The 12601-nt window shown below is 40.2% G+C and overlaps 1 pseudogene; it reads right to left on the reverse strand.

Annotated features, from left to right (window-relative positions):
• Window positions 1-3117: 3117 nt before the first annotated feature.
• On the reverse strand, window positions 3118-4538 carry LOC114561002 (nuclear factor 7, brain-like; annotated as a pseudogene).
• Window positions 4539-12601: the final 8063 nt, after the last annotated feature.

Raw genomic sequence — 12601 nt, forward strand, 5'->3', positions numbered from 1 at the left:
TTTTAGACCTAGGAGAGCAACCCTAAGTACTTCTAATTTGAAGTCTATTTATCCAAATTGTTACCTGATATGGGAACATATCATATTTTATGATATATAACAAAAATGTGTATCAAAATCATTGCTGAACCTAAATTCCACATGCACAACTCCTGATTTCTCTTACCTCTGGGTGTGTGTGTGGTGCTATGGCCTTGCTGCTCTGTCTACAGTTAGGGGTTACCAATCACCTCACTGAGTGTCTCTGCTGCTTTTGTTGTGGTTGTTAGATGTCATCAGGAATTGGTGTCTTTTTGCAGTGAGATACGTTACCAGTTGGTCCTCACACAATGGTGTGTCTGGTGGGTGTCCTCTTCGCTCAAGTCCAATGTGTGGAGGTGAGGCAAATAAAATTTCAAAGGGTGACAGGTTAAGTCACTTGCGCGTGCACATTCTCATATACATCAGTACAATAAGCAAAGCTTTTGTCAAGGGTAGGCATGTTGCATTTTGAATGCAAACCACTATACTCAAGATTTTGGTTGGAATTCTCCATTTTGGAATTATTTCAGTGAGTAGGGCTTTGGCTACTACACTGGCTGTCATTTGTGAACCAATCATCATTGTGAAACTATTGTTTTTCCCTCGATTGTATTTCCATCATAATAATAATTCCCCCTTTTTACACATGAGCTCTACTGCTTGTGCTGAGAGATGAGATGGCAGAGGTCCAGATGGTTCAGGCCAGTGCTAGAGTCTCTGGAAGAAGACCTGTTAACCTAAAAAATAAAATCAGGGTTAGTGAGAGGTGTGTCAGAGAGGTCAGGTCGTGGTATTCAGACCACCTGTAGCTCTGCAACCCAATTCTTTCTCTCGGTCATCTGGTGTGTGGAGAAGAAAAATCAGGGTTAAGAACAGTGCATCTGTTAGAGTGACATTTGGCAATCTAGCAGAGTAGTAATATCTAAGGTACCTGGCCACAGATAAATAGTTTTTCCATTCTGTTCCCACAAAATGTGTGACACTGCATGTAGAACAGGACGTATTTCATGCTTCCTCAGCGGCAGAATCCAGTTTAGCAGAGAAATTTGCAACCGGACGGAGTTTGTCGCCGTGGTGTTGCAGCAACACAGAGGTCATGCAGCTGCTTTTCAATGGTCTGCATGAAACTGTTTTTAGGGATCTGGCAGTCCCAGCGTCAGGCAAAACTGCAGAGCCAGTTTCATATTCACGAACGCTTCATCAACTTTGGGCATCCAAGAGATTGTTTGATGTGAACTGAGACCCTTACCATGGATCATGGAGCTTAATGGAGCTTCCATAATTGCATAAATAGAAATAAATGTATGTAATAGGCACATATTCCCAGTTGGACAAAACAGTGTATCAGTGAAAAGCATTTCTTCATTGCATGAAGTGAGTGTGTGTGTGGTTGCAGTACCTTCCTCATCAGGTTTTGGACTTAGTCAATCAGAGGGAAAGGTGTTGTTCTCTGTCTGAGGTGTTTTTTGCTTTTTCTTTGGGCAGTTACATACCCAATGTCCAAAGTCCTTACAGTACAAACACTGGTCTGGGTTGTAGGGCTCACCATTTTGTCCACGGTACCCACCTCGGCCTCCTCTGGCTCGACCACGCCCTTCATGGACGCAGCTCTTTTTGGGTCCACGCTCCATATGTTGCCCACCAGCCTGTTGTAACATGCAGACAAACGCTTCAAACATGGTTTTCTCACGTACTCGTTGGTCTTTCCACCCGATGCAGGTGTGACGGATGCTGGCGGTCCTGTCCAAGAGTTGAGTCTGTGTCCTCTTCGTCCCTCCGTTTTTTCAGCTCGTCTTTCTGGTTTGTAGAGAAAGCTCAGAACATGGGCTTTGGTTAGGTTGTAGAACTGATGAGGTTATTGGTGTATGTGTGTTTTTGCATTATTTCCCTGAATCATTACCTCTTTTATCCATATGTTAAAACATTTTTTGTTTTTCCTGTACTCAATGAATCATTTTCTGGAAACCCAAAATTTGTTGACCAATATGGTAAACATTGTGAACCATATTTCTTTATCATCTCGTCCACCACGGGTCCCGTGGGAATGTGACTTTGAACCTTTATTACCTATAACCAAATGGGGGAAGTACTTCTTAACCTTTACAAATAGCCGTCGCTATGAGCCCAAGTTTATTTTCGGCAAACCCGTGCACAAATCCGAACAGTTCGCCGACTGTTTACCTTTAGATTTTATCATAAAATCTAATGTCACACCCGTGTTGGAGAAATATTCAGAAATATGCCCGTTATTTGTCCAGAAATACCACTAGAACGATCATAAATGTAATTACCCAAATCGTTATACAAAAACCCAAAAAGGTTATCAATCTACTCAGTTTCCAACGTCAGTATTTGTTTACAAAATGTATGTACCAAGAGATAGTTTTAGGGTGACCTTGTAGCCCCTATCTGTTCAGACAAACAATGCTCACATTATGTTCCAGACTTTGTGGCTCCTACTTAGTTTAGTGAGAATCAGAATAAAAATGTGAGAATGAGATAAACTCACTTTCAGCATTGTGAGAGAAATTAAAACAGAAATAAGACAAAAGATATAAAGAATCATGCTTAAATGTAATTTTGCCATTACAGTATTTCTAAGTGTTTTTAAATGTATTTTTTGATATATCAAATTCCACTTGTACGACAGCTTGAGAACCAGTGAACTAAACCACATAAACATATGTATAAATGACATCATCATCAGCCCATCAGACACGTCTCTCCCCAGCACAAAGCTTCTTAGGAGCCTCCAGAAAGTTCAGCTACTTTCTCGATTTTCTAGTAGAAACATCCAATCTGGCAAACAGTTTAAATGACATCTTTTCAAACACCCCCACCCTATCATCTCACAAGCCCACTCCTGGAGATACGGCAGCCCTTCATTCCTCCATCCTCTTCAAATAATCTGTCAGGCTATCATTAGACTAGTCTGGACCCAGCTTCTTATGTGTAAAATTTAAATTAAACTCAGAATGTCTTCCATCATGTAATTTGCTAAAACAGATCAAATCTTAATTCTTCTTCTAACCTGGATCTCTACATTTTCATCAACACACACCTCTCCTCTCTCCACCTTCTCTGAGTTCTCTAACCTCACAGAGAAATCTCTGCTGGACAGATTTTGATTTCTGCAGTTTTAGCATCACCAGCCGGTCGGATATTGAACCAAGGGAAGAGTTTCTCAGTGAAAGTGTCTCTGTGAGTGTAGATGTGAGTCTTGTCTTCAGAGTTGTAGAAGGACACCTCCCCCCCTCATAGTCCAGCTGGACTCTGATCCTCTGGAGACTCATCTTCACGTTTACACTACTACCAGATCTATCAATGTATTTTCCATTGTAATGTAATAAACACCAGTGTCCATATTCTGCATAGCTTTCTCCCTTCCTGTCAGCTGACTCTTTGGCTAAACCCACATTCCAGTCAGGATGATCTCCCACCTCCACCTCCCAGCTGTGCTTCCCTGAGCTGAAACCCCCAGAGCCCAGAACATCTGCATACCTGCTGTGTCCCTCTGGATTGTCTGGAAGCTTCTGATTTGTGTCTCCCTGTCTCACACTGGTCAGATCATCAGACAGACAGAGCCAGGGGTTTGCAGTGTTTGGGTCCAGAATGAGGGGACAGAAGTGGACCATGTCCTTCATCTTCTCCCAGACTCTGAAGGACAGGTTGCCCAGATGTTTGGCCACATCTGTCAGTGCTCCTGAGAGCAGCTGTGGATCTGACAGCGAGCACTGGACTCTGGCTCTGCTCTGAGAGGCTTTATAACTGCTGAGGAACGCCACGCTGTCTTTCTGCAGGTCTGCTTCCACAGCAGAGATGCTGTCTGACAGAGAGGAGATCTGCTCCTGAATCCTCTTCATCTCTCTGCTGACAGTCTTCCCCCTCTGCTGCTCTTCCTCCCTCAGAGCTGCCAGTCTGGACTCCTCTTCCTCTTTCAGGAACTGGTGCAGCTTGTTGAACTCGGCTCTGATCTGCCTCTCTGTAGACAGCAGCTGCTTCTTGGAGTGTTGATTTATTTCATCGTATGTTTCCTCCACTCGTCTGTGTTTGTCTCTCTTGTCCTGCAGAGACTGTAAGTCAGATTTCAGCTGCTCCTTCAGATCTCTGACTGCTTGTTCTACAGGAACCACCGTGTGACCGTGGTGGAGAGAAAACTCACAGACAGGACACACAGCTCTATCTTCATCCTTACAGAACAATTTAGGCTCTTCTTGGTGTTTACTACACACCACCTCCACCTTCTTCTCTCCTTTTTCTGTCTCAGATGATCCAGATTTCTGTCTCCCAGCAAAGCTGTCAGCCAGTTCCTTCAGTGGAAAGTTCACCACAACATTATCTTTTGAGGATTTTCTTTTACAAATGGGACAGTTTTTGTTGTTAGCTTGTTCCCAGAATTTTTGCAGGCAGCTTGAACAGAAGCTGTGGTTGCAGCTCAGAGACACAGGATCTCTGAAAGTCTCTGAACACACATGGCAGTTCAGGAAACTTTCTAAAAGAGCGATTTTCTCAGCCATCTGTCTTTGTATCTAAATGTGTCTCAAAAACAAGACTCACCGAGTTCCTGTCCCTTCTCTTGACTGCTTCAAATCTTCCCGTCGTGTGTTTTCCAGCAGAGATCTCACACCCTGTAATGGCGTCTCAGCTCCGTTCAGCAATGTCAAAATCTACTTTCATTTTCACTCACCTCTCACCAGGTGAATTATTAACAGCAGGATCTACAGGAAGTGAAAGGTGTAGTTCAGTTTAAGATGATAATCTTATCAAGTATCTATAAATAAAACACAGTGTTAAACTATCATTACTGATGGTACACGAGACTAAGATCTGTTCATACAATATTGTGTTTATACACAGCTCTTTACAGCAAATCATAGCAGCTTTGTATAAAATCAGAGATTACAGGACACACACACACACACACACAGGCAGGGATGTAACGGTATGAAAATGTAACCTTAAGGTTATAGTGACCAAAATGATCACGTTTTTTGGTATTATCGCGGTATTTTTAAAAGTGTTTTCAGTATGTTCAGAAAGCACTGTTAGGCCTACACAAGCTGAACTAGTTTTGAAAAGTGTAACAGTGGTTATTATATTACAAAAATATAGGCAACAGGCTTGTAAAAACTATTGAACACTGGCCCGCTGTAGGTGGTCCGGTAAGAACTCGGACCAGAGATGTCTGACTCTGAGATCCAGGAAGATTTATTTCCAACTCCAACATGAAGTAACTATGAAGTAGTATTTGACGTTACATAAATATAAGAAATATAAGCAAATAATAATGCACATTAATAAGCATCTGACTTACTATGAACATTATTTACCAAAAACTAAATGTTATAGCCACCAGCATATAACAAGAAACAATACTAAGAATTACATTAATTTCTCTGTAATAATTAACTTAAATGTAACATATTATTGCTCAGTTACAAAAACTGAGAATAAGCCACATCTATTACAGCACACATATCCATAACGGAGCAAACAGTGTAATACACCTTTAATAACTGAGCATGTGGCTCCACAACGCTAGTCTGTTTATCTTTCTATTACTGTCTAGTCTGTTTACCTTTCTTTTACTGTCTAGGCTGTTTATCTTTCTTTTACCATCTAGTCTGTTTACCTTTCTTTTACTGTCTAGTCTGTTTATCTTTCTTTTATGGTCTAGTCTGTTTACCTTTCTTTTACTGTCTAGTCTGTTTATCTTTCTTTTACTGTCTAGTCTGTTTATCTTTCTTTTACTGTCTAGTCTGTTTACTGGCGATTGCACCTTGCTAGCAAACACAACCGGAATATCAACACGTGGCTGCACAATAACAATAATAATAGTAATATTAAACAATATGCACTTCTATCAGCTATGCAATGAGAAACACAGCAACAGCAATATTATCAATACGATAATATATCTCTCTCTCTCCAAATTAAGGCTGAGCAATTTTATCGATTCTGCGATATAAATCGATATTTTTTCCCCCGAGAAAGTATCGATTTTTATGCCGCGAGTATCGATACATAAGTCCCATTCAAATCCCCCGTGTTTAGCCCCGTTCACGTTGCAGGAAGAGCGATTTGGTCAGCCAGCCGATAGTGTCGCTGTAGAGCAGCCAACGTCAACTGGCGGCCCGCCGCCAAAGCTTTTAGTCTGGCCCGCAGAATAATCATGAACTCACAAAGAGGAAAAAATGTGTTCTGTTATTTATCATTTCAAGCATTTAGAGCAAAAACCCAGTCCCCTGTATTTACATCTCTATTCACATGCCGGGATTCTCTACAGCGATGACCGAGCTCCACACACACAGCTTAGCCGAGATGTGTGCGCGTTAAAGGTTAAAACACGCAGCACCTGACTGGGAACGATACAGAGTTACCAACGGCCGCTGGGGCAGATGAACTCCGCTGGTCTCTTTTCTGCAAATAGGCTACAATTAAACCTTCGTGAGTAGAAAGTCAATACTTATCAATGCACTCACCTGTGTAGACCGGCATCAACATGTAGAAAGCGATATTTCAATCTGCTCAGTCCACCGCGCCGTTTTAAGCAAACACAGCTCTACTCTGCAAATAGAGAATTTTTACAAACAAGCTAAAACAAAAGCTGTCGGTTTGTAGTCTAACTGTTTATCTTAGGTTGCCGGGAATCTGGAAATTTTGACAAATTCTTGTAAACTTCACTGCTGGCTGAACAAACCAAACTCTCCGCTAAAGCGGACCATCTGGAGCTACTTAATATGCACGTGAATGACGCGATCGTTATGTTCGAGTGATGATGATGATGATGGTTGTATTATTTTGCAACAACATCGTTTCATTGCAAATGAGGCATACATGACGAGTGCATAGCATGCTTATCAGTCATTCATCATTAAAGCTGGGCTTCTGGCTTTTCCACGTCAACTTTTTGCTTCAGCGTCTTTGACAGTGACATGTTTACCTGACAACAGCTTTTCTTTCTGCAAGCATTTTCCACCAATCAGGATGCTGCATACTACAATAATGTTTCCATAATCACAGACTTTAACCTCCTAGTCTGAGATCTTTTTCTATTTATCATTATGGAGTTTCCCTGCTTTTTAGGAGTTTGCTCACACTAATACATGTTAAAAAATAGTAGCATTAATTCAGTAAGAAAGTGAAAATTTCAAACAAGAATAGGCGTATTAGGTATAAATTCATTTTATTTTCTTTATTTGAAAGTCCAGCTGCCAGAGTGCTTTGAAAAATTCTGAAAAAAATGTAGTTGATGATCCCTGCTGTAGACTCTCTGTCCAGTCAGAGGCATATATTGTGTAATTGATTTTTTCAGTTCAATTAATTAAATCCAAGTAAATGGAACACTCACAAGATGTCACCAAAATCACTCGGTCCCCTTTAAATCTTTCAGAAAATGATGTAAGTGTATCGAAATATATCGAATCGTATCGAATCGTATCGTTGGCTGAATATCGTGATAGATATCGTATCGTGAGCTGAATATCGTATATCGTATCGTGACATTAGTGTATCGCTACAGCCCTAACACACACACACACACATACACACACATATATATATATATATATATATATATATATATATATATATATATATATATATATATATTAATTTAATGATTTTTAACTAGCAGATATCACCATGAAACTCTGCCAGATGATTACTTACATTGAGATGAGAAAAAAATGTATTACAAGTTTTCTGTAATTTAATGTTTAAATATGCAAATGATGCATTATCTAATGAAAAATGCGCTAATTTGCATATATTTAAAAAAACGAAATCTGAGTATTGGATAAAGCCACGTTCAAAACTATTTTTTCATTGTGTTCACATATTAGATGGGGAAAAAATTACAGAGGGATTTATGGATATCTATGTTTGTTATCCTGTAAATCAGAAGATACTGTCAATAGTCTTAAAAAAACGATTTTCGCCATGTTTTTTGGAATAAAATGTTATATAAATCAGGCTAGGAATAATATATTTACAAATCCCTCTGTAATTGTCTTCATAATATAACTAGGTACAAGACTGGAAGGTTTGGTGTATAAAGGTGCTACTGAAGTGGAGATTTCGTTCTTGGAGTATGAGAGAAAAGTCATTTTGAGAAAACGGTCTTTAAAGATTTTTATAGCAAAATTCCACTAATTTCTAATGAAAGCCATGAATTACAGACACATATCTCTTCAGGTCCAAGTAAGATCCATGTATCACACTGTTTAACATCCACAACTCATTATTGCTTCATCCATCACTGATCATAACATCCAAAACAACACATCAACATGGCCTTCAACTGAAGACCATTACATCACAAACTTCGAACTGACAGAACACAACCATTACACAGCCTGGTTCCATATCCATGCCAGTACCATATGTAGGGCCCTCCTCCATCTCCTGCTGGTGTCTTTTCACTATTTTGGCTGTGCTTACACTTTTACGGCTCCGCTTTGCACTGGCGGTATGGACACTATTGGCTTTTGAGATCCTAACCATGTCGTCATCCTTCATTGCATTAACAGTCTGTGCTCTGAAGCCACAATTTCTCCATCACAGCCAGCATGGCAGAGGCACCCTCATTGAATGTAGAAATAGCCTTCATGTCTGCAGTTTTTGGACACTGGGTCCATATAACCAAGTTCAGGCGTGCGTTGTCATTCTGAGTGCCTCCATGCTGCACTGTCACTGGACATTCGGTGATACACAGGGATGAGCTTCTTATGAATCATTCAAAAGAACAATATTTAGAACACTGGAGAAAGCAACCAAAGTAGACTAAATTGTTATTAAACTTATTATTTTCACACAGTCAGAGATATGAAGAAGAGACGGATCCTAACTAAATACAGGCTCAGTGACCACCAACTGGGTCAGACAGAGATGCAATTCCTCCTCCACTGGGAAAAAGTATCTTCACTAAGAGATTTACACCTTGGAAAAATAGCCAAAAAAATAAAACTTCCCAAAGTTAACACCAGAAAAGAAGCTGGTAGTTCTCCTAGGAGAGGGGACAGCAGCTCCACTGACAGCTAAATATGGATCTTCCTGCCACAGCCTGAGGGACTCACAACCACTTTAGGATCCCAAAATTACAGATTTGTTTAGTATTTTATAGTAATTATAGTAGAATAGTATATATGTGACACCTACATATTTATTATATGACATGTAGGCCATGAATATCTGTAAACTGCTTGGAGAGAGAGAGAGAGAGAGAGAGTCAGTCTGATTACCTCCTCTGTCTGAAAACTCCTGTTGTCTGAACGATAGTTTAAACATCAACGTACTATATGAAGACATTTCATCATCTGCTGTCTCAGTGTGTAATCCCCTGGGTCTTCTTGCTAATAACAACTGTTTTCGCCTTCTCTGAGGTGATTTTCGACCATTTTCGACGCATTTATTTTGACATTCTGAACTACCGCGGAAATGTCAGAGCGCGTCACGTGACCATTCTAAGCGAATCACGTTGTCAGGAATTGTCATCAGCCAATGATATTGCGCATTTAGCGCTAAATCCCCCCTTTTACTTTCACAATTGGTTGCTGATAAAAAGGAAATCCATATTCCTTTATCCTTCCTTTATTCCATATTTGGATCTGACAGCATTGTAGAGCAGAGAGAGAGCTTTCCAACGGTATATGTGATGACTGGGTGCAGACAGCGATCGCGGAGCAACGGGAAGATTTAGAACGCCAACTTTTGTTGAATTTAGGAGAACTCTACCGACGCTAACAGACAAAGTATACTAAAATAAAGACCTTTTTGACTTTTTTTCTCCACATGTCTGAAAGAAGACATGTTATTGAACACAAATAGCCAAAAATCTCCAAATTGACCAGTGAAAAAAAAACGATGTTTTTGCCTGCCGTGTCTCGCCTTAAAACTGAACATTTAGCCCACTTTGTAAAAAAATACAGAGCTATATATCATGTATCGCCATTCAGCGTTACGGCGACGCAATGAAAAATTTGGGTGCACCTAAATTTTGTGCTGGTGCACCTAAATAAAAAAAGTTAGGCGCACCAGTGCAACCAAGGCAAAAAGTTAGTGTGGAGCCCTGTGTATGATATGTTATATGATGTATGTTTTAGTCTTGGTTTCTGATGTGAAGCACTTTGGATACCTGTTGGTGACTGTAAAGTGCTATATAAATAAATGTTGATTGACTGATTGATTGATTGATTGATTGATTGATTGATTGATTGATTGACCATGTCCTGGATGTATGCTGGGGCTGATCCATTTGGGGCCCTGTATGTAAGTACTAGTGTACTGTATGAGAGTACTAGTGTACTGTATGAGAGTACTAGTGTACTGTATGTAAGTACTAGTGTACTGTATGTAAGTACTAGTGTACTGTATGAGAGTACTAGTGTACTGTATTAGAGTACTAGTGTACTGTATTAGAGTACTAGTGTCTTGAGGCGGATGCAGCAACTGGTAACTAGTGAAGAGAGCGGAGGAGCGGTGTAGTGTGAGAGAACTTGGGGAGGTTGAAGACAAGCCGAGCTGCTGCGTTCTGAATGAGCTGCAGGGGTCGGATGCATGCAGGCCAATCAGGAGGGAGTTGCAGTAGTCTAGACGTGAGATGATTAGAGCCTGAACCAGAACCTGAGCCGCCTTCTGTGTTAGAATGCTTCTGATGTTGTGCAGCATGTATCTACACGATCGGGTGGTTGCAGCAATGTTGACAGTGAAGGTTAGTTGGTCGTCAAGTGTCACACCCAGGTTTCTATCAGTCTGGGTGGGGACTACCACAGGTTTCTATCAGTCTGGGTGGGGGCTACCACAGAGTTGTCAATTGTCAAGTCAGGTCTTGGGTAGGAAAGCCCTTCCCTGGAAGGAAAATGAGCTCAGTCTTGTCAAGGTTCAGGTTCAGATGGTGTGTGGTCATCCAAGAAGAAATGTCAGTCAGGTAGGATACGTGCTGCTACTGCTACTGAGTTTCAGACTCAGGAAAGGAGAGGATTAGTTGGGTGTCATCTGTGTAGCTGTGATAAGAAAAGCCGTGTGACTGAATGACAGACCCGAGGAGAGTTGGTGTATAGAGAAAAGAGGAGGGGACCCAGGACTGACCCCTGAGGAACCCCAATTTTGAGCGGGCAAGGTTCTGAGTTAGAGCCTCTCCAAGTTACCAGGTAGGTTCAGTCTGTCAGGTAAGATGTGAGCAATGAAAGCGCAGAGCCTGAAACACCCAGATTCTGGAGTGTCGAAATGAGGATCTGGTGGTTCACTGTGTCAAAGGCAGCAGAAAGGTCCAGAAGGATGATGATGGAGGAGAGTGAGGTTGTTCTAGTGATGTGAAGCTGATCAGTGACACACATGCATGCATACTTGCATACACATAGACATTTACATTTTTTTTTTCTTTTCCATCTATCTTCCTCTTTTCTGTCTATCTATATCAAACCGAATGATAACACATCCAAACTAGACTTAGTATATAAACCCAGGAACCATACAGTCAGTATACAATATTATCACCTTGAGTCCTTTTCATATCCATTCAATATATTCATTTTAAATAGTCTCTTAAAATTACTCATTGTTGTACATGATTTCATCTCTTCACTGCAGCTGTTCAATACATTAACCCCTTTGGTTGTGATGCAGTGATATTCAGGGACGTGCAGAGACATTTGGAAGGGCTTTTGCTCTAAACTGTAAAAAGGCAGAGACTTCAAACTGTCTCCAAAGAAACGTTATGATTTAGAATAAGTTCTATTATGTACCTTGAATTAAGAATACTATTGTCCGCGGCATTTATCTTTCTCCCTTCTCTCCTCACCCTTTTACTGACATGGCCCTTTTTATAGGAACACTCACCACCCTCATTATGTAGCCGTCTGATTGGTTGAGTAATGCTGTGCATGCTAAAGTAACTTTCTTTGCATTTATTTGATTCCCAATCCAGATACACTGGTAATAATTTCTTTCCATTGTAAATATGTACTTAAAAACAGTTCTGAAATGTAAAATAATAGAATTTGAATCATGTGATAAAATTTGCGATTAATCGTGATTAACTATAGAAATTCAACGATTAATTGCAATTAAAAAAGAATAATCGTTTGACAGCCCTAATATATATATATATATATATATATATATATATATATATATATATATATATATATAAATATAAATATATCCCTAAGTTCCAAAACTCACGTGAAGGCAGTAGGGCTGTCTCTCTCTTTCATATGCGGTGCCCCAATGTGACTGGGGGCAGAGGGCATCGCTGATGGGAAAAATAAATTATGACAAGATTGAATGATATGACGATTTAATTTGATTTAACGTAAATAATGCTGGGCTTATCGTATTGATGCAGCCACAAGAGAAAAAGAAAGAAAGAAAAGTGTATTTAGGCTCTTTCTCCAGAGGGGCAGCTGAGCCAATCAGCAAAAAGAGCCTGTACCGGTGCACGTCCCTGGTGATATTTAGCATTTGTTCTTATAAGTTTCCTTTGAAATACAAAAGTTCCTCTTAAGTGATGTTTGCTCTCTCTCATTTGAAACAACCCTTGGATACTTTTTTACACAATTATTACTCCCAGAAATTTCAG

Source organism: Perca flavescens, chromosome 1, assembly GCF_004354835.1.
Source record: "Perca flavescens isolate YP-PL-M2 chromosome 1, PFLA_1.0, whole genome shotgun sequence".
In the NCBI taxonomy this organism is placed as follows: Eukaryota; Metazoa; Chordata; class Actinopteri; order Perciformes; family Percidae; genus Perca; species Perca flavescens.